The sequence below is a fragment of the Anabrus simplex genome, chromosome 1 (assembly GCF_040414725.1).
Source record: "Anabrus simplex isolate iqAnaSimp1 chromosome 1, ASM4041472v1, whole genome shotgun sequence".
Classification (NCBI taxonomy): Eukaryota; Metazoa; Arthropoda; class Insecta; order Orthoptera; family Tettigoniidae; genus Anabrus; species Anabrus simplex.
The window spans coordinates 710,407,510-710,431,259 of NC_090265.1; the positions used below are offsets into that span (position 1 = coordinate 710,407,510).

Genomic DNA, 23,750 nt, shown 5'->3' on the forward strand with positions numbered 1-23,750 from the left:
TGTAGATGGGTTTGCCTGCTTCCAAGCGTAGCAGCATACGGCGCACAACTGATTTTCGGTACCTCGACTTCAATACCCTAATGATTCCTTGGTCCATGGGCTGTAGTACCGATGTAGTATTCGGTCGAAAAAATTCTACCTTGATGTTCCTTAAATGGGGGCCACTCCTTGGGATGAGCAGGGCAGTGGTCCATAAACACCACAGTCTTCCCGTTCTGGCTCCCCATTTTGGCATCTAATGCCTGCACATACTCTTCAAACAGGGAACATGTCATCCAAGCTGACTTGTTGCTGGTGTACTTGCACGGTAAAGTCCTGACACTTTTGAAACAACGTGGTTTCCTAGACTTCCCTATCATCAGTAGAGGTAGTTTTTCAGTTCCTTCCATATTAGCACCAACCAATACCATAACTTGCAATTTACTTAATTTTCTCCCGTGACAAGATTCTCCCTTCAAAACTAGAGATTTATCTGGGATAAGCTGGTAAAAAAAGTGCGAATTCATCAAGATTGAAGACGTTGCAAGGTTTGTAACTGCTTATTTTAGCAGGCATTAACTGTTTCCTTCCACGCTCCCGTTTCCTCCGCACTTACACTCTCTGCTTCGCCACAAATTGTTTTGTAAACGATACCGGCTCGATTTTTAAAGCGGTCCAACCACCCGTTCGATGCGGTAAAAGGTACCCTTAATTTTGCACGCAATTTCTTCGGCTTTCTCCTTCACAATAGTCCCGCTCAAAGGTATGTTTAAACTTCGCTGCTGTTTAAACCATATTAGCAGAGCTTGTTCTACTTCATCATACTTTCCAGATTTAACTTTCTTGCAATTTGATGAAGTATTCCCTGGAGAAGCCAAGATCTCCTCTTTCTTCGCTAAAATGCCATTTAAAGTAGACGGCGGCATCCCCAGCTCCTTCGCCAAAGCAACACGGGAAAGTGTAGATGACTCCACTTTCCTTATAATCTCCACTTTGTCTTGAATTGTTAGTGCCTTTTGCTTGATCACTTTTCTCTGAGTTCCGTTCATTTTCACTTAAAACGTTCGTACGTTGACATTACAAGTACAACTAACTTCACTGACGCCTATTCACATTAATTACGACGCTACACTACACTTGGCAATACATAGCTTATATTCCTTACTTCTAAATTGAAGTTTCCCAAAACAAAGGAGCATCGCCCTTCCTCTGTTGCCAGCGCGCTACGCCCGCGAGAACAGCTGATGCAATACGACCGCGATAAACAGCCCTTGTAAAATGTAATACCGTACTCAGAAAAACTATTGAATATGGATTGAAAACAAATTCACAAATACTACACTTACTAACAACATCTGACACTAATAAGTAGAGCTTGGGTGTTTAGGAAAAGTAATATTTTTTCTTTCTCTCTATTTTCATTCCTGATTGGATTTTAGTGCGAATCAGGTGAGTCACAATTAAGTGATTTTTATTTGTCATATAAACGCATATTTTGGCTATTTTTTGTCATAAAGTCATAATTTGAACTATTTTCGTAGAAACGTCATATTTCTGTCATATTTCGGCAGTCTGACGACAGCTGTAGCTGTGCAAAATCGTCTTTCAACTTATCGAATGCGAACTAGTGTTCACAAAAGTGCTTCTTGGTATCACATCTGCAGTTAATACAAGTGGAATACCGTTTGTATAGAATGAAGGCCATGAATTAAATATGCACCAATAACCTTGCGACATAGAAAGGAGCTTCTCTTCTTACAAAAATGTGTTAAGTGATAATCGGAGGTCTTTCGCGCCTGATGATTTGAAGATGAATCTTGTCATTCACTTCAGTTCCACCCGCGGAGAAGAAGGGAAAAGGTATGTCAGTTTGCACTATACGCCCTGCCGCCCTACCATAATGTATTGAAAGACATCTACCTGATTCGTTTCGTGATGCTCAATTTAAAATAACGCATTTAATAACAGATTTGTTTCCTGATGCTCAATTTAAACTAACGCATTTAATAATATTAATGAAAACATTGGCTTGAACATTCCAAAATATTAAAAAAAAGATTGATTTTTAGTTTTCTCGTATTTCAAACTGTCACTGCAGGGTGCAAACATATTTTTGACTTTTAAAATGTTGTGTGATCTGATAATCTTATCGAACTTAGTGCCGGTACCTTATAGCTACATATTGACAAACATTCGGTAAGTGAAACAAGGACAATAGACTGAATAACTGCTAAACATGTATATAAAGAAAATTAATATGAAAGTAAGAATAAATAATTTAGTTAACAAATATGTATCAAAGGGATTGCCCTTTCGATTTATAATTTGATAAAAATGTCCATATTTAGATTAGTCATTTTCGGGTCATATTTTGTAATTTTTACGTCATATTTCGTCACTTTTGAGGCCATATTTGATTGCTTATTTTCGCGATTTTTAGGTCCTAAACATCCAAGCCCTACTAATAAGATAATATACAGTATTAAGAATAGAAGAGAAAATAAAACCACTCACCGCTAATGGCTGGCACAGGAAGGAGGTTATGGTCTACGAAAGGAACATTCCACTGATCTCAGTCACTAGAACCCTCCAACAATATGAAAAACACACTAATTACTGAAGGAAAACGCCAAAGATCGCTGAGCGTACTGAATACCATACACGCTGAGCGAGAATGGTTAACCACGTGGCAAATGTGAATATTAGAGTTGGCAACTGGGTTTCGCAAGTCTGCTGTTTCCTGCTTAGTTGGGATGTTTCTTTGTTTCGTATTAGTTCTAACTAATAATGGACACAGAAAATCTTATCAGTTTAGTTCCAAACTGTAATTTCCTCTACGACAAGGCCCATAAGCATTATTGCAACAACAACGTAAGAGAGAATGTCTGGAAAGAAATAAGCAAGGGAATGAAAAATCAAACAGGTTAGAATATTAAATTTTGTGGTAGATTAGGCCTATACGGTAATTTATTTCGCAATTATTGTTGACCTTATTTCAGAATCATATTATCATATTGGTGTCCATATACAGTACGGTATGTCAGTACGATAATTGACATGGCTTGGAATGTACAGTATTTGATTGAAATAATAACATTAAGTTATTTATTAGACCACCTAATCAATACAAAATCGTCTTGGATGATTTACATAAATTTGTTAGCTAATGGTGGGACATGTTTCGCCTTCCCTGAAGGCATCATCAGCCATAGTCTTAACCTTAAATTAAAAATAAGCGTCTAAATAACATGTAGTGATGAAATGAATTTTAAAATCTTGAAGAGATTTGAAGTAAAATAACATTAAAAATAACAATGATGGTTTGAAAATACAATGTGATGAGATACAATAGTGGAAGTATTAGCAAAATTAACATTAGAAGGCTGCTAAAATAAGTACAATGGATAAAACAACAGATTGTTATACAACCAGTAGTAAGATTGCATAAAAGTAAAGTTGATAGTCATGGCGGTTATAATTAGACGATGGCGAAAAATCTTATATAATCAAAGTAAAGAGGAGAGAATAAAAGTCAAAGTTAGTCGTGAGATCAGAAGTTCATCATGATCTTGAAGATAAAAGACGAAAGTCAGATGCATATGGTGAAGTTGTAGAACACGTTGAGGATATGAAGTTGGTGAATAGAAGTTGAAGAACAGTTTCAAATAGGATCACTATGAACCATCTCAAAATTTGAAGAGATGTTCAAATGTTGTAAATTGTGAGTTTGTAGATATTCTAGTTGAAAAAGCATATACAAGTGGAATCTGTAAATGGAAGCAAGAAACGTAGAGTTAATTGTGTGAAAAGATATTTGAAAAATGTTGAAGTAGAATCGTATGCACTTACCATTTGACGGTGACAAAGATAGCTTGTAATATTATGAGTTAGAAGTATTTGCAACAGTAGACTTCTTGCTACGTGTGTTATAACTGAAGTTTTGTGCTGGAGGGGGATCTGTTTGCGTTGACGTAACTATTGGAGGGGGGCTGCTATTGGTGGGAGGGAAGGAAGAGAGTGTATTACTGCGCGTGTTGTAACGGTGTGAGGCTATTGGAGGGAGCGATGTTCCGGTGGGTGTGGCTATGGGTTTATTGGTTGTATTTGAATTAGAGGTACTAGCGGCGGGGGGAAGGGAGGGGGGTATATTAGCTGTAGGGGAGGTGGGAACTCTAATTGATGTGAGGTTGAAGATTTTTAAGAATTTGTTGGTGAGGGAAGTTGATTCTCGTAATAAAATAAGAATCTGTTCGTACAAGGGGCTTTTTTTATCAATAGTGTCATTTAGATTTTTATCTTTATTAAAATGTTGGTCGAGGAAAATAAATAAGTTTTCATATTCTGTCATGAGTTTGCTTTTATCGACTCTTTTTAGGATATGGAGGTCTTGTTCTATTGTGGTGAATTTATGCCCGGTGTCCCTCATATGGTTGGCCATTGCGGAGAATTTGTTGTGTCTTTGGGCATTGTAATGCTCGGCGTATCTGGTAGAGAAGCTGCGGCCAGTTTGGCCAACATAAGAAAAATTACATGTAGAGCATTTCAATCTGTATATTCCTGATCCAGAGTAACTATTGTCTGTGATGTTGATAGAGTTGTGATTGAAGAATAAATTACGATTAGTGTTTTTTGTTGTGTAGGCTATTTTTATTTCGTGCTTCATTAATGAATTGGTTATCGGGTAAATGCTATGGTTAGTGAACGTGAATTTAGCGTATTTAGGTTTGACGGGTTTTAATGGAGTTAAATTGGTAGCTAGTTTCAGTTTGGTTTTATTGATGATTTTATCAATCATATTCGTGTTAAATCCATTGAATTTAGCTATTTCCTTGATGAATAGTAATTCTTTCTTTAAATTAGTAGAGGACATAGGGATCTTTAATGCTCTATATATTAAACTGTGATAAGTGGCTTTTTTATGTGAGTTGGGATGTAAAGAATCATTTTTTATGGTTGTTGGAGAAAAGGTGGGTTTTCTGTATATTTGGAAGTCGAATTTGTTCAGTGCTCGTGTGATTTTGATATCTAAGAAGTTCAAAGAGTTATTAAACTCATCTTCTTTAGTGAATTTAATATTATTATCTAAGTTGTTGAGGAATGATAGTATGTTATTGCTGTTGTTGATTTGTTTATCAATGATAGCTATGGTGTCATCAACATAGCGATGCCAAAGACAGAGTCCGTTGATGTTATTAATAATCTTACTATGTTCGAGATTATCTAAGTATATATCGGCTAGTATTCCAGATAACGGGTCTCCCATCGCTAGACCTTCTTGTTTGTAAATTTTCTTATTGAAGGTAAAATAGTTGTTGTCTAAAACGAAATTAAGTAATTTTAACCATTCATCAATTTCGATTTTACTCAATGTGCTATGTTTCAACAGATTGTTTTTTATGATGTTAATAGTATTGTTGATAGGGATATTAGTATACATGTTGGTGATGTCAAAAGAACATAAAACGTGGTTTGGTTGTAGACTGAACTTATTTAGGGAATTACAAAGTTCGATCGAGTTCTTTATGGGGTTGGAGTTGTGAAATTTGAAGTGTTTTTTTAGGAATTTGTGTAGGAATTGAGAGGTTTTATAGGTAGGACTATTGATACTATTAATTATAGGCCGAATGGGGACATCATTTTTATGAATTTTGGGCAGTGATCTCACTGTAGGTAATTTTGGGTTCATTACAGTTAATTTCTGATAATCTTGATCATTTAAAATGAAGTTCGAATTTTTAAGAAGGTTCTTTAAGTTACGCTGTATTTTGTTTGTTGGATCTTTGTTAATTAAGGTATAGGTATTGTCTGAAAAAAAGGTTTCAGTTTTATTGATGTAATCTTGTTTGTTCATTATTACTATGGTGTTGCCCTTATCTGCTTTTGTAATTACTACGTTGTTGTTATGGATTTTGGATTTTAGGTTTAGAATTTGTTTCGAGACATTGAAGTTATTATTAGATGTTATCTCATTAATCAAAGTTGGGAGTTTCTTCTTTACTTCATATCGTACGTCATTCTGTTTATCAATTGGGATTTGTTTATCGATATTAGTTTCGGTTTCAGCGATGGTAGTGATGATGTCTTCTGCCTTTTTGTGATTAGGCCAATTATGTTTGATGCCTTTATCTAATAGATTTAATTCTTGGTTAGAGAAGGTTGCATTAGATAGGTTGATTGTAGTGGGAATGTTAGTCAAATGGGAAGGGGATACTTTGTTGTTTGTATTTTGGTCAGGAGTTTTACATTTGTTTTCTTGAAGACAAAGTAATTTATGGTTTAGGGTTTCAGGGAAGGCGAAACATGTCCCACCATTAGCTAACAAATTTATGTAAATCATCCAAGACGATTTTGTATTGATTAGGTGGTCTAATAAATAACTTAATGTTATTATTTCAATCTAATATCATCAATACGGACCAAAAATGATATTTATTACATGTAATGTACAGTATTTACCGTGAACATTTTTGTAAGTGGCATTCCCTACGGTTATCGTTCATGTATTCCTAACAAACAGTATGGTAATGCATAAGAAGCTGCTGTGTCGTGGACAAATACATTTTTCGGTTTTTAATTAATGTTGAGGCCACATCGATTAATGACTTCACCCTGTCGCGGCACGCAACTTACTACATTAATGTTTTATCAAACCATCCAAGGCGTGCTTTGTGTTTCCCGTGTAGAATCCCATTCGATTCTATTCTGCTTGATGTAAACGGTGGAGTGGAAATTACGACTGATGGGTTTGATTCGATTCCACAAGATGAGAGTGAGCATCTGGTGTCCGTGTTGTCATAGCGTGACGTCATATGGCCTTGGCAAGCCCGGAGAGGCTCCATGACAGGCGCAAATGGTCTAACACAGGGTTCGACGTGCACGGGGACTGGAGGGTTCTAACCATGAGCTGCTTTGAGCGGACATTTTCTATCTCGAGGAGCTCTAAAATTTGAACTGTTTAACCGGGAAATATATTTACAACAGAACATTTTAAGCGGGATAAATATACATATATCTTAATGCAGCCGATCAAGGGACCAAGAATATCACACTTCTTATGCGGGAACTTCTTAACCGAGTTTCACTGTATTCTCATTTTGAGAGAAACAAAGTTTTTTATTGAATGCCAAGTAGTGCAAGTCAAACTATACAGTTTTGAGAAAGAAACCATGTTCACTAATGAGATTCCATCATCGTCACTTTTGCATTTTACCATTTATGTAGGCTCTGCCTTCTTGCATTTGTTTCCTCCACTTCAGTCAATCCCTAGCATACCAGGGGCTGAGTTTTAATATACAGTAATAATAAGTAAATAATTAAGCGCATTATGATTTTCTGAATAATTTCCATTATGATTTTAATTAGTTGCGTACAGTAATAAATCTAATAATTATTCTTGGAAATAAAATATAATAAATATGGTGAAAGGCATAGGGATGTGGCGACCCCACCGCCCAGTGGGAAACCACTGCAATCAGCCACCCGAGTATTGGCGGGGAAACCATAACGTTTGAAGGGTATGGAGGAAATGCCTACTCCCAGTTCTGAACAACTAGGATGAATCACCTTCCCAGATCACATCTGGGATTGTAACTCCTGACCACGGTCAGAACATTGATCAATGATCAGACAATCAACTTATCATGGAGAGTCTTCTAATGAAAGAATCCACCGGCTTGGACATCCAACATTCTAGACCCGAGCAAAGACACCATTCGGATACGGTAGGGTGTCACATAGAAGATCATGGCGAGTCGGACCATGGACACAGACACAGGCTTAAATTCAGTAAACCAGGAAAATTTTCTTTCTTTGCAACATTAAACATCAATTCAATAATGAAAGTTGGGAAGTTGAAACACTTAACTGATGTCATGGATCAACACAGGAGTAATAATAATAATAATAACTTAAATGTTTCCACCTTTTCAATACAATATATTCACAAAATTACAAAATTATACGGTACTAGTTTCGACCCATCTAGGGGTCATCATCAGCCGTATTGGAGCAAAGATCATTTGTGGCGAAATCCTAATTCATAACCATCAACACAGGATTCTACAAGAACTTCGGAACACAGATCAGGACCCATTTGAATCTGGAGGATATCGTCTTTACAAAGGACCTCCAGAAAAGAGAGTAATGAAAAATGTTCCCCAATTTGGAATGGGATTCCTGGTTCATACTAGCATATTAGATTCAGTGGAGGACTTCTCATCGAACTCATCAAGAACTGCAACCTTAAACGATTAGAGTAGAGAACAAAATATATACACTGATTAATGTCCATGCCCCAACAAATGAAAAAACAGGACAACTAAAGAGGAAACTGAAATGTTTTGGGAGGAGTTTGACCAAGTGATTTCAAATATCCCTGACAACCATGTCAAAATTATGCTTGGAGACCTCAACGCGAAAATTGGTCAAGAGAGAGAATATTGCACAGTGGTAAGTAAATGGCCAGCACACAAATTGACAAAAAGAAATGGTCAAAGATTAATTGAGCTTTGCACAGACCGTGGGCTTATTCTTGAAACCACAAAACTTAAGCGAAAACCACACAAATTAATAACCTGGAAATGTCGTAATGTTAAACTGGGTGAGTTTTAGATAGACCACGTAGCAATGGATAAAAAATACCATCGAGAAATTTACAATGTCAAAGTCCTTCGTGGGGTGGACATCGATTCTGATCATTATATTTCAAAGATTAAAATAAAGTTAACCCCAAGAAAACATCACAAACCATCTAAATTCTCTAGAAGGAGGAAATATGACTCCAGCTACTTAATAAATAATGCTGTGTATACAGAGATCCGAAACACCTCTAAGCGACAAACTGGAAATGATTATTGATAAACTAAAAAAAATTGCCGAAGAAATTGCTGCTATGAAAAGGAGAAAGAAACACGCAATACAGAAAAGACACAAAGCATAGCTAAATGACCAACAAAAGAAAACGGCACAATCTCGAGATGAAGTAACTATTGCTAGAGGACAAACGGCCAAGGAACTTAGGAGAATCAAAAGAGACCATCAAAAAGAAAACCTGCCAAAATTCTAGCTGATCACTTCAAAGAATTACTAAATGCTGAAGACCCAAAAGAATACCTAGAATTTTCACCCGATCCAAAAAATAAAACACGCTTAGACAAGGTTATTCCACCAGACTTCCATTATAAAGCTGCAGGAGAAAATCAGTGGTTGCAGAGCTGTGGAAGAATGCAAATAACCAAACACTTCAAAACCTACACAAACACATCATAGACATATGGAACTCTGAAAAACTGCCTGCAGAATGGAATACAGCTATAAATCATCCAATACACAAAAAGGGGGATAGACTGGATCCAAATAATTACCGAAGGATCTCTCTACTTGATATCACATATAAGATCCTGTCTAGAATTATCCTCACGAGAATTCAAGAACAGCTCGACCAAGAACTTGGAGAGTATCAGGGGGGGATTTCGACCTGGAAGAAGTTGTCCTGACCGAATCATTAGTCTTAAGTGGATTATGAACCATCAAAGAATGAGAAACAAAAAGCTAGTTATCACTTTTGTTGACTTCAAGAAAGCATATGACAGTATTCATCTGAGTTATTACTTAAAATCCTTGAAGAATTTGGGTTACACCAGAAACTCATTAATCTCGTTGGTGTTACCCTCAAGAACACTAGAGCAAAAGTTAAATTCTGAGGAGAGTTGTCTGAATCATTTGAAATCTGGACTGGACTTCGACAGGGGGTGGTCTCTCACCAATAATGTTTAACTGTGCATTGGAGAAAGTCATGCGAGAATGGTCTATGAAATGTCAGCCAAACATCAAGATTGGCAAAAATATCAAACTCAGTTGTCTAGCATTTGCAGATGACATTGCAATACTTGCAAGTAGTGTGGAAGAGCCTAAACTCCAAATTGAAGAATTAGAACGAATAGCAGCAAAAATTGGATTACAAATCTCTTTTGAAAAGACAGAAATGATACCATCCTTCAAAGTGGAAACATCACCTATCACACTGACTAATAACAAACAAATTAAGGTTGTTAATAAATTTAAATATCTTGGAGAGATTATAACTTGGAACTTAAAAGAGGAAATATCAGTTGAAAATAGAATTACCAAATTAAAACAAGAACAACACATTACTTGACCGACCTACAAGAAGAAATCTCTCTCGATAAATGCAAAATTGAAACACTACAACTCCGTAAAGCAACCTATGCTAGTGAAACCTGATTCACTTTGAATACAAAATCAACTACAGATAAATTACAGAAAATAGAATCATTAGAACAATTCTAAACAAAAAACACCAAGTAGATGGACAATAGCGATTAATACCTAATGAAGTTGTATACCAGAAGACTGAGTCTATAATAGATATAATGCAGAAAAGAAGAGCTGCTTTTTTCTGTCACATATCACGACTACCAGAGACTAGGATACTCAAACATTTTCAACTACTTTTGGAATAGTAAAACTAAAAATCACTGGTTCAAAGAAGTCCAAGAAGATTTAAATGAATTAGGCTTGACAATTCAAGAAATTGAAAACAGAGAAGAGAAGAGGATCCTGAGAAATAACGACGTGAGACTTAAACTAAAGACTTATACACGCAAACAGTACATAACTGACGAAGAACGGGCAGCCAGGTCAGAGAGAATGAAACATTTCTGGGAACAAAAGAAGAAACATCAAACAAATTTGTAACCAATATTCATAAGACTTGACTGTATATAGATTGATTTCAGTGCTCCAGTGTGGGCGTAAAATAAATAAAAAATATGGCGAAAATATGATGAAAATAATTTGTTTCTGTCTTCAGTTTTCCTTTGTTTGTTTTGTTGAATAAATTAGCAAAATTATCACCATCGTCGATGACATAATGAAGAACATCAAGAAAACCTCTGGTGAACTAAATGCAATGGCCTTTGCTGATGATGTTATGATCTGGGGAGAAACTGAGGAACGAGTACAATCGAGACTCAATGAATGGAAGGTTAAGTTCCAGGAGTTCAATCTCAAGATAAGCAAGCTCAAAACAGTAGTGATGGCAATAAACAGAGAGGGACGACCAGCGAACATCATGCTAGGAAACCATCCACTAGAAAGTGTGGAAAGCTTTATATACCTCGGCAGTGTAATATCTCAAGATACACTAGCCACAAAGGAGGTGGCAAATAGAGTGCAGAAGAGCTCTCACTTTTACCAGCAAGTCCGAACACTCCTTTGGGATCCCAAAGTACCAACAAAATCAAAGCTGGTGATGTTCAATCAGTACTTCATACCAATCTTAACCTATGGTACTGAAACCTGCACCCTCATTAAGAAAGACTCTTCACGGTTGCAGGCATCCGAGATGAAGTTCCTTAGGTCCACAATTCCAAAAACCAAACTGGACAACTTGAGGAATGATGTGGTTAGAAAGGAAGCTGGGATTGTTACATCATTGTTAGATCGGATCAGCATGTCCAGACAGGTGATTTGGGCATGTAATGAGGATGGAGCCAACAAGGACAGCATTCAAAGTTACTCAAAATTATGTTGGTATTTAATGATGGAAAAATATTATTCACAAACATGCATACTACATACATCTTATGTGTTAGATGGTCTAAGCCTTGAGGTCACTAACTTCATAAATTGGTCTGCTATAACTATGGTTCTTCACCATTTCCTGTAACAGAAAATTACAGGGTGTCAAGTCAGGCGACTGAGGGGGCAAGCTCGACAGCCCACCATGACCAGCCAGCGTTTCACCCCAGTGTGCCAAATTGGGCTCCTCGGTTGGTAACTAGCACACCTACCAAGATGCTGGCAACCAAGAATGAGTTAACTGGAAAATTTATAATCTGGAAATATTAATTTACTAATTCATGACAAATATTAGAGGCTCCATGTGGGAATCTGTATATTCTACCTCAAAATGTGCAGTAGAGATAAGCGTGAACATTACACGTACAATGCAGCAGTGAACCATGATGTTGGATATATTAATTAATTACTTAATTAATTCTTTCTTTTTTCTTTATTTATTTTTGGCGATGTAAGGCTCTTGGCCCTCTCTTACACTTAACCACATTCTATGTTAAAGGTTAAATTGTCTTTTCTTAACAAATTAATAAGATGATGATTATGATAATATTGATGATGATTGTATTGGGGGAGAGCTACTTTTACAATCTGATGTGACAGTAAGGGGGTATATGATAACATTTGTCTGTATCTAGATGACAGTGGGTAATAATGATAATTCTAACAGTATTTAAAAACAAACAGGTAAATTATAACATACACATCATTGGTTCTAGAGTTAGGAAACTAATGCTCTACATGACTTAGTCCATCTTAATGCTAGTAACTTACGAATTTATGTAAATACTCAAGTACTACATCATTCATTCTCACATTCACCCATGCATTCATACAACTTCGCTACGCACGTAGGAGTGAAAGCCAGCAAGATCTAAAAGTGGCTATTAAAAGTGGCTAATGTTGTGCCGTTCCTAACAATCAGCAGGAGAGAATTCCATAACCTGGCACCAGACACTTGGAATGAACAGTTATACATTGATGTACGATTTATGGGTATGCTAACAGAAGAGTTGGATCGAGTGTAATGCTGATGTGCGGGGGAGAGGTAGCTGAGATCTGAGGTGAGATACTGCGGGGTTGCTTCATTTAAAAGCTGGAAGATGAGTGTAGGAATGTGTAAATATCTCATTTGCTTTATCTTAAAAAGCCGAGTGTCTTGTAATAGGATGCAAGCGGATGCAAGAATTCATTGCTTTCTGCAATTTCTCTGTTTGTTCCTCAGTAGCATCAACTAATTCAACGTCACAATAATTGAGTAAGGGTAACACGAGTGTCTGTATTAATCTTATTTTCATAGTGTGTGTGGAAGAAGCAACTGGTGAGTTATGCAAGTATCAGTTACCTATTCATTCCAGTCTAAGGTTTCATTTATAATGACCCCAAGGCCTTTCACAGACTTTTGAAAAGATATTACCACTCTGTTGATCATGAGTGGAGGCGGAGGTCTTCCTTTTAGTATGGCTATAGTTCTTGCCTGTCCTATAATTATAGGTTGCGTGTTAACTGGATTAAGAAAAAAATTTCACTAGCGTAATAGTTGGTAGGTTTATATTGGTATTCCTTTGCTGAATGGCAGTAACAATATCTTGTATTTTGTAGGTCATCCGCATAGAGGTGGCGGGTACAGTTATGTAAATGATTAGCGATACCATTTATATAATGTATAAATAGCCGAGGTCTGAGTACAGAACCATGCTGGTCGCCTGTAATTTTATTCTTCCACTCTGATGTTTTATCGCCTAACACTACATGCTGAGGTGTGAGGAGAACAGTCATACTGCAGTGGAACTGAGGTTAAGTCCTTGCAACATAGCTGATAAGATGTTGATATTAACAGTTTCCAATGCGCTGCTGAAGTCTCGGAGAGTTAGAAGTGTCAATTTCCTGCCGTCCATGCTTTTCTGAAGTCTTCTGTAATTAAAACTAATGCTGTCGCAGTGCTGTGTCCTTTTCTAAAACTTGAATGATGGGGATCAAACAGTGAATACTTTTCCAAGTATTCTTCCAGTTGTCTACGTATTAGTTTACTAGGGCTTTAGAGAGAGCTGAAAGTATAGATACAGGGCAAAATCTTATACGGCTTTTGTAGGAGACTTCTTAGGTAGGAATGGGAATGATAAGGGCATCTTTCCATTTACCTGGGTATACTCTGCCAGTCAGATCTGTAGTGGAAGTTCGTCACTGGTGTACTGCTGCAACATTGTTAGGTGTTGAAAAAGAAGATCTCAATTATGCCGGCGGATATCACAGTGCACCACACATTGGTCTTTGAGGAGTTACATTCATACTGCTGAATGACACATCAATTTTTCACACCGGAGAAGACTGTGCTTAAAGTAAATACAAAATTTTAATATTCCACCTTCTCAATACTAAAAAATCATTTGATGTTTTTACAAAAACATTACAATGATATTAAAAGGTACTAGTTTCGGTCCACTGTGGACCATCATCAGCCTAGCCAAATTACAACAGTAAAAGACATAGTGATAAAAAAAGTGTGGAGAAATGAGAGAGGATCTAGAAGGATGGGATGGTGGTGGAATGACAGATAAAAGTGAAAAACCGTATTTGCGAATAATGATAAAAGTAACAGAAGTGTTCACAATGACAAGTAAAATCTTGTGAAGTCACGTAAAAACTCGTGATGAAATAGTCTTTGGTTAGCAGTTACTCCTGTGTTGCACGATTGACATATATAACTACGTATATGCTTCTAGAAAGTTGTAGATGTAAGTTTCACTTTTGCGTAGAGGGAAGAATTGTCCGATGAGACCAGCACAAGATTAAAAATTGACAAAGTTGAACCTCACGCTCACTCCATAAGTTGCATTCAATACAGCAAGTTTGTTCCACGCAGCACAAGGTTCATTGGGGTCCCGATTGAACTGAGACTACTTCTGTTTAACACAGAAAGCCTTTCATTCCACCATAGAACAGGTTCAACTTTGTCAATTTTTAATCTTGTGCTGGTCTCATCGGACAATTCTTCCCTCTACGCAAAAGTGGAACTTACATCTACAACTTTCTAGAAGCATATACATAGTTATATATGTCAATCGTGCAACACAGGAGTAACTGCTAACCAAAGACTATTTCATCAAGAGTTTTTACGTGACTTCACAAGATTTTACTTGTCATTGTGAACACTTCTGTTACTTTTATCATTATTCGCAAATACGGTTTTTCACTTTTATCTGTCATTCCACCACCATCCCATCCTTCTAGATCCCCTCTCATTTCTCCACACTATTTTTATCACTATGTCTTTTACTGTTGTAATTTGGCTAGGCTGATGATGGTCCACAGTGGACCGAAACTAGTACCTTTTAATATCATTGTAATGTTTTTGTAAAAACATCAAATGATTTTTTAGTATTGAGAAGGTGGAATATTAAAATTTTGTATTTACTTTAAGCATAGTCTCAACTCAATACGGAACCTAACAATGAAGTTTATTACTTTTAAGGAGAAGACTGTGTTATGTCTGTTAACATTTTTGCTTGTATTGAAAGTGACCTCATCACATAATGCCATCAGATTCAGGATATCTGACTGCATGTTTGTGGTTTTGACAAAAAATCTGGCAGCAGTTGTGAATAAATTGTTCCTCCCATTAAGTGTTAATGTCATTTTGAATATATAGTTAGTCAGTGAGAGAGTTACTTTGACTTGCACCACTTGGTGACCAGTTGAATACCTGCCGGCAAAAACGTTGTAACCCTCAAAATGCAACTGTGTCCATTGATACAATGTTCTGCACCTGCACGACCCGTGGCGAAATTTAAACAAAAGAAAAAAGGCGCTTAACGTTCAAGTTTTCCACTCACTCTGACCGTATACATCGTTTATGCACGGAAACCCAGCATTCTAGAAAAGTGAGGGTTACAACGTTTTTGCCGGCAGGTATTCAGTTATCCCAGTTAGCATTGACATTTATTGAATTGTTGTTGTATTGTTTGCAGGTGACAGCTATCGGAAGAGACTTGGCGTACAAAGCATCAAACTAACATGATTGTCTCAGTATTAAATTATGTAATCACAAGTTAACAATGAACCATTGTACATAATGTAAATAATGTTGTATTATCTGTATATAATATTAGTAGAGAAGCTTGGAGAGGTTTATCATTTCTCTAACATTTGCTACTCCCGAAGTTCCTACATGCTGCACTGACTATTTTGTTAAACAAGCAGAATGAGCATACGTGATGTGGGAGTTCATCCCTTTTGTAAACAGTTACAGTCCCCTGCAAATTAATTGGAACACAACAGTTAAATACACATATTTTTTTATTTTTTTTCCACCATCTATTATATAACCTTAATCTTTCTTAGTTATCCTTTAGAATGCCAGGCATCGTTTGACCAGCTTGCCTTACTATCTGCATTTAGAATAAAGAACATAGTTTCTAATTTTATCACAACACGACTCATTTTATCATTTATTTATACACGTTGGATTTCTGAATGTTGTGTTTCTGTGGTCATGTGACTATTAGCAGCTATGTAACGGTAATTACTTCCTAAACTACCAAATGGATAGTATTTCAAATTTTATTCACTTGAGTGGCTGCATTGCAGGGGGATTACCACATTGTATCTTTAAATTTAATTTTGAATGATTTTTATTGCCATTTTTGAAATTCGACTCTTGTTTTGTTTTCAAAGTGTTCAGAAAAATAATTAAAATATGTTTAATGTAATCACTGTTAGTAGTAAGTACGTACCATCCTCAACATTACCTGCAAGTTTAAAGTCACAGCACATATTTTAAATTAATCATCACGATAACGCACTCCAGTTAGAGACTCGATCCTGTGGAACAGTTCCGTCATTTTGTCGACTTTTTTTTAAATGTCCCACATATTTGCCATATGTCAGAGAAGTTCCCTGCCTGCTCTAGCATATCGTTGGTAAATTTCAAGTGTATCAAGGAGACAAGTCTTGCTGAAAAATTCTGTCACTATCTGGAAATCTTTTCTGCACCTTAGGAAGAACTGTCCTTAACACATTGACGACCGGCCCCGGAGATCTCCTATTTTACGCACAGGTATCGTTTGTAGCTTGTTGTGCTATCTGTTGGCTATAATTTAACTACTTTTAGCCATGGAAACTTCGTATATACGTGGGTGTTCTTACGCACCGAGAATCATTGTACAACATATGGCAACGTGCCCTATGTGCACTGTTACGTGGTTATTGGCTATCCTAACTCTCTTCCATTTATTACACGTTGGCGTTCAAGAAAATCCGCAGCTAACGTCGGAGAACATCTCAGGGATAATGTTATACACAAGATATTTTACGTGACTTCAATTGAGAATTACCCGTCGTCTCTTCTTCATTCGCGATAACTAAATTTAACGGACCTTTGTGTCATAAAGAATCAACTGTAAATTCATTAACTTATTATCAACTATGAGATTATCTTATATTAATACTAATAGTCTATAAATAATAATAATGAATGAAATTCTTAATTACTAATATTTATTCAGAATAATATAGTATACTTCAGATATGTTAAATCAATCGTCCCAATATTTTTTTAGTATTTACATTGATATTTCTCTGAGAGTATTGTTTCGTAATCATTCTCTTGATCTCAACATTCTAGTCTGCAATCATAAAATATATTATCATCTTCCAAGGTCTTAACTTCGTAAATAAAATAATTCCTCTCCTTGAAGTTTGCTTGGGTTGAAATTACTTAACGTAAATCATCTTGACCTTGCATAAATTACAATTCGTATCTCCTATGCCTCTTAATGAAGGATAAAAATTCAAGAATTCTTTATGTTGACATGAAAAAAATTTCAATTAATATGTTTGAAAGTAATGAAATTATGCCATAAGAATAAAATAAAATTCTTCAGGATTACCAAGAATATTTAAGAGAAAATATTTCATTCATCTTCAATGTACACGATCAAATTATTTGACTAAACATTCGTAGAATAACATCAGTTTCATTTCTGTAGCTTTCAATGGCTACCTATCATGATATTTTAAAAATTATTTTTAATCATGACTAGATATATTCAAAATATTTTCTAAGAAATAGGTAAAATTACCCTAAATAGCTTCAACAAGTTTGTTGACAGATTGTATTTAAGTCATATCACTTCATAAAATTCAGTTGTATGATTGTAGATCGATGAGGAATACCATAGATGAACTTCCTAATTGTTTAATAGTGATAGGTTAACATAATGAGGACACTAAGATCGTATCTGCCATCAATGATCTGCTATTTCAGCTTAAATAAACTTAAACCTAAAATGTAATATGAAATTTTCTTTGAAGTTGCCGTCAGATTCTTAATTATAGGTTACTTGAAATTATTTTTGATGATCATAATCTATTATTAACGTGTAAGTCCATTATCAAATTGCCATAAACTCATATTATAGGTTATTCCATATTTCACATCATTACTTGATCCATATTTGCATTTTTTACTCTTTCATTAATTAACCTTACATATAAATCTTTCCTTATACGTTGTCATATTTATCATAATTCCTCAACTACATCATCCAAGATAATATTACTCCTTAATCTCACATTCCTTACTTCATATTTTCATCATATCTCCTCATCATCATATCGCCGCATATGCAAATATTATTTAATCCAACGTAACGCTCAACTCGATTAACTTCTCAACTCAGTAAAATTAATATTTCATGGATCAACAACTAACATATTCTTAGCAATATGCATTTCACTTGTCAAAACATAACGATATTTAACCTATATTGAGTTACGTTTGGCAATAAATTGTCGATATTTATGACCTCAGTAACCTATAACTTGATATGAACCTATGTCATACTTTATATTCCTCAAACCACACTATCTTTGGTATTACTTCTTGAGAATAAACTGAAATACTGTTAGCATAACACTTCATTGACGTACGCATCTTTTCCTACACTTGGATGTGTTTAAATATATCGGAAGACTACCTATAACCTTCCTTAAAACACTATTAATTCACTCGCATTGAAACTACATATTTAAAGCACTTCACGAAGATATAACGACCTATTCCTTATAAAAATCACAATCAGCAACTCACTACAAGACAGAAAAACATAATTAATTTTAAATTTGTAAAACTTATCTTATTCTGCGTGTGTTTATGGGCTGGGATAGTTGCTGCTTCGTCCTTCCTCAGGAACGTTCATCTCTGGACTATGGCTCTGTTATCTCCGCATCTCGGCAGTTGGACTTGTAATCACGGGAAGAATCGGGCTGGATTCCATCAGATGTCAATCCCATCTCTGATTCAGCAAGCCATCATGACGTTCTCAGACACATGCATGAAAAATACATCCAAAGATATTGTTAATATCATATTCTTCTTAGTTACAAAGTCTTCTTGTACTATTACTATGTTCTGAAAGGTATAATATGATGTCAGAAGATCTGCTACAAAGAATTCAATGATATTAATGGTAGCTTAAAATTGTCTTATTTATCATTAATACACTTTAAATCTTAAAGTTTTCTTAAAGTGTTTCCTAAAGAAATTTTCGTATTTCTTCAGTACAATCCTAGTATACACTCAGCTATATCTTTTCTCCTTCTGTATATTTCACTTGAGATCTCGTATATTTGAGATGCACAGCGTAAGGATTCCATAATATGTTTGGTTTTATCGATAAATTTTGAAATTTTCCCCTTAAAATTTGTTATTTTCTTCACGTAATTTGTCTCTTGTACTTCAATGTGGCTTAATTCAATTCAGTGTTCGATTGTTCTCTCTGTTGATTTTAACAATTTGAAATTAACACATTCATCTTGGTCACGGCCACTTTTAACTCTTATATTCTGCCGTTTGATATATGAAAATTTTAGCGTTATTCACGGCAAATGACGACTTTTAACATTCCGTTTTAAATAGTCAGGGCAATGAAATGGTACATATGTGACGACAAATTATTTCAACATTAAGATGCAGATTCATTATCTGATAGGCTATGAGAATTCTCACTTTTATGCACCTTGTATTTCCTTGATTATTAATGAAATTGTGAGAGAGATTACAAGTTCCAAACGGTATGGTCATGGAATATAAATTATTGTTGCATCTTTCTTTCTTTAAACCTTCATATATTTAACAAAATAATGTTGGATATGTAGAGCTATTCCTTGGAACTCCTGTGCAGATGTCAACATGGCGCGGTGTATTCATTTGCCGACGGCTACCGATAGTTATGATTAATTATGTACAGACCATTTATAACAGGTACCGAGTGACAGTGAATTAGATATTTCTAATGATTAATGGCTAACCCCGAATGGGGAGTAGCCGTAAAGAGAAATCTTTGCATACTTGGAAACAATGAATGGTACAAACGTGGCACTGTGCTTAGAACGACTATTAAATGGAGCCACTAACGGTACTGCTTTGAAAAGTATCACAATGTACAGACTAGGAAGCAACCTAATGAGTACATGTTCCAAGTTTGAGGTCGATGTTTTGAATACATTTCGAGTTACCGTAGTTTGAGTGCAGCAGTGTAATTTCTTTCTTGGAGGCTTGAACTATCCGGTCTACATGGGGTAGCAGCCTCTATTTGGGGCCCGTCGTCAATGTGTTAACAGTATTTTGATTTCCTGGTCCTTTTCGTTATGCCATTAACTGGCACTCAGGGTCTCGGACCTTCATTCGTGCACATCTTCACAGGGCGTAATGTGGTCACTTGCTCATTCTTTATTCGGAGCACATGTTGAATTCTCTGCCCTTGCAATTCAAAGGGACTTCCAGTATTTTGTTATTCTACTGCAATGACTACATGTCCACAAGAGACATTTATTCTGCTAGAAGCTGTTTCAATGGAAGCTTTCTTTCCTCCTGCAATAATAATAATTGTATGGTTTCAGCTATCATGCACAGGCATTTTAATTTTATGCCATCTGGCTGCCTGCTCTCAATTTCAATATTCCATAGCTCTTTAGGCCTACTAGATTCCACCTGGTTGAAGTCTATGGCGAACATTAATTGCGTGCAGATTCATTCCCCTATTGCCCCAGTTCATGCACCAAGCCTGGGGCTTAATTTACTTCTTCTGAGGAGAAAGGAGTCGTCAGTTGATCTGTTTTCCTTTGTCATGCCTCAGTTCCTCTTTTTCTAGGGTGAAATTGAGCCAGTCTGTTTGTACTGCTGGTTAATTTGGTTTACAGCACCTACAAAAGAAAGAAAAAGTAACTCTCTCAGAGGTATTTAAATATTTTGCAATGTTGCTGCAATCACACTACGCTTCCTGGGAGTCAGGTCCATTGGTTGGAACCAGATGATATGAATCTCGCAAGGTAGCCTCAAAATTTTCTCAGAAGTACAACACATGCAAATAAATTTATTTTTAACCCAAAACAATGTCAGGCTGAATGGTCAGCATAGTAGCTTTCAGTTCAGAGGGTCCCTAGTTCGATTCCTGGCTGGTCAGAGATTTTAACTTGAAATAGTTAATTCCGTTTGCTCACGGACTGGGTGTTTGTGCTCCCCAACATTCCTACTACTCTTATACCACATGCAATGCTATCCTCTACTACAATACCACTCAGTTTTCTACACACGGCAGATGTCGCCCACTTGCCGGGCGGTCTGCCTTACAAGGGTTACACCAGGCTAGGAATAGCCACACTTAATAATCATTATTATTATTACTTAAAATAATTGTCACACAGATCACTTATTGTTCATTCAAAGAACAAACGACACACAGCTGTGAGCTTGCATTTGGGAGATAGTGGGTTCAAACCCCACTGTCGGCAGCCGTGAAGATGGTTTTGCGTGGTTTCCCATTTTTCACACCAGGCAAATAATGCGCTGTACCTTAACTAAGGCCACGACCACTTCCCACTCCTAGCCCTTTCCTGTCCCATCGTCGCCATAAGACCTATCTGTGTCGGTGCAATGTAAAGCCAACTGTACAAAAAAAAATTAAGAAGTCATTAAACAAACAAACAGCGTGTAGAAAGAGCAGGCTCTGAGTATAAGCAATATGTGGCACAGTGTTGTCAACCATTGGGGGAAAAAAAATAAAAGGGAAATCTTGTTCCAATTCATTTATACGGGACTGTATCAGTTTACTTGAGAGAGTGGTATATAGTAAATGTTACCATTTTGATTTGCAATGTTATTTATGAATGCATCGCTGACAATTATGTCTGTGATGTGTATTTCGTTTCGTCTGGAGACAACTGTGAGAATCTCTCAGGAACTGAGAAGGAAAATGTATACACTGGTTTCAATAAATAATTCAAATCTGTACGAATCAACTCAATCGCCCCAATGCCTGAAGCGACCCTGGACACCATCCTTCCACCCAGCTTGTTTAAGTACATTCCCCACAACTTGGAAACTCATACTAATTTTGTTGTAGTGGCAGCAAAGGTTGCACGTCGTCTAATCATAACTTTACAGCATGTAAAAGAATTATTTCTAAAAATATTTATCATGTTTCTAGTTGGCTGATTAACTTTTCAATTACAAGTAATGAAAATCATGAAGAAGCATGAAGATATTAATGACATTTCAGCAATTCTCATCAAGTTATTAATTTAATTATTCAACATAGGCTAGATTTGAATTACAACATGAAAGCAACGTCTTTCTGCGCTAGGCACACCATTAATACAGAGAGTGCTCAACGGAGGTGGACGGTCTAATGACATTTCGGCAAACTCATTTGTTTGGTCTACAATAGATTTGCTCAACATAAGAGCTCAGGTTGAACTGTGACGTGAATGCAACGTTTTTCTGGGCTAGTCACAAACAAAAAAACGTTTGCTAATCTTGAATAGACTACATCAAGTACGATGTGCCAAGGTCAAACATTACAGAAATTGGCACAATATTGGAGAGCTTTTGCTCATCATTTTCGTACATGGCACGGCACTCCACGCAACAGGTTAATATTAAGCAATGCAACAGGTTACATGTGGAAAACCATATGATGTTTAGAGAATAGTGCCTGTTAAGAGAATTTTGATTTCTATCCTGTTATGTGTTTGTAGTGTTTGGTATTATGACAGCCCTCCCTTAAGTTTTGTTTCAAAAAAAGATGACAGTCGTGAAGTGTGCAAGGTTTTTTTTTTTTTTTTTCAATGGGAAGTTTTGTTTAAAAAAAGTGTTAGAAAATATTCCTTTGCAATAAATTATTTCCTTATAGATTAAGCTCCAAATTTATTATTACGGAACATTTTCTGGCGACCGTGACCGGATGTAGTTAAGATGGAGGAGCTTAAACAGTATAATAAGGAATGATCACAAATACGTAGACTATTTACGAGAGCACATGGCGAGTTTCAAACAAAAATATCTGAAGCAGTCGTAGATGCGGAAGAAATGTTGACATACTTCCGTATTTTAGAAGATAAGGCAATGCGGATGTTATCTTTGGATGAAAAGGTTCAAGCACTTAGGGGTGTCGAAGAAGACGACGCCAAGGAATTCGACATGGCAGAAACGTACCGGGAGAAGTGGCTACAAGCTAAGGTTAGGTTCGAAAATAATTTTCAAGTGAATTTATCTGTTGGTGGAGCTGAAGCCTTAGCGAGTGAGATCGAGATGACGAAGAAAAGGAATTTCAGTTTACCCAAGCTACAGCTTAAACAGTTCGATGGAGATATAAAAAACTGGATTGGTTTTTGGGGACAGTTTAAGAAAATAAACGACGATAGTGATATTAACCCAAAAGACAAATTTCAGTATCTTCTACAGGCTACTGTTCCAGGTTCTGTGGCCAGGGAGTTAGTTGAGAGTTTCCCTCCGTCCGGAGCGAACTATCAAAAGGCAATAGATGTCCTGAAATCCAGGTATGCCAGGGAAGAATTACTTATAGAATTATATGTCCGAGAACTTCTAAATCTTGTTCTGCTTCAAGCTACTGAAGGTAGTAGCCTTAGTATTGGAAGCCTCTATGATAAATTAGAAACACAATTGAGAGCTTTGGAATCTTTAGGAGTCACTAGTGATAAGTATGCAGCAATGCTGTATCCTCTGGTGGAGTCTGCATTACCAGAAGAGGTTATGAAGGCTTGGGAGAGAGTTAGTTTATCTCATATATCAGAAAATGATCACGATCATCACCTAAGCAAGTTGTTACTGTTTATAAAACAAGAAGTGGAGAGTGAAAAACGTTTGTTACTTG

The 23,750-nt window shown here is 36.3% G+C and overlaps 1 protein-coding gene across 3 annotated transcripts in view; it reads left to right on the top strand.

The window, feature by feature from the left end:
- LOC136856717 (transcriptional regulator ATRX homolog) overlaps positions 1–21,866 on the top strand; it is a 462,565-nt gene extending 440,699 nt beyond the window's left edge. For all 3 annotated transcript variants that reach the window (XM_068225163.1, XM_068225164.1, XM_068225166.1), the window contains exon 29: positions 15,546–21,866. The gene's annotated coding sequence lies outside the window, so the exon portion shown is untranslated. The remainder of the gene's footprint in view (positions 1–15,545) is intronic.
- The last annotated feature ends 1,884 nt before the right edge of the window (positions 21,867–23,750 follow it).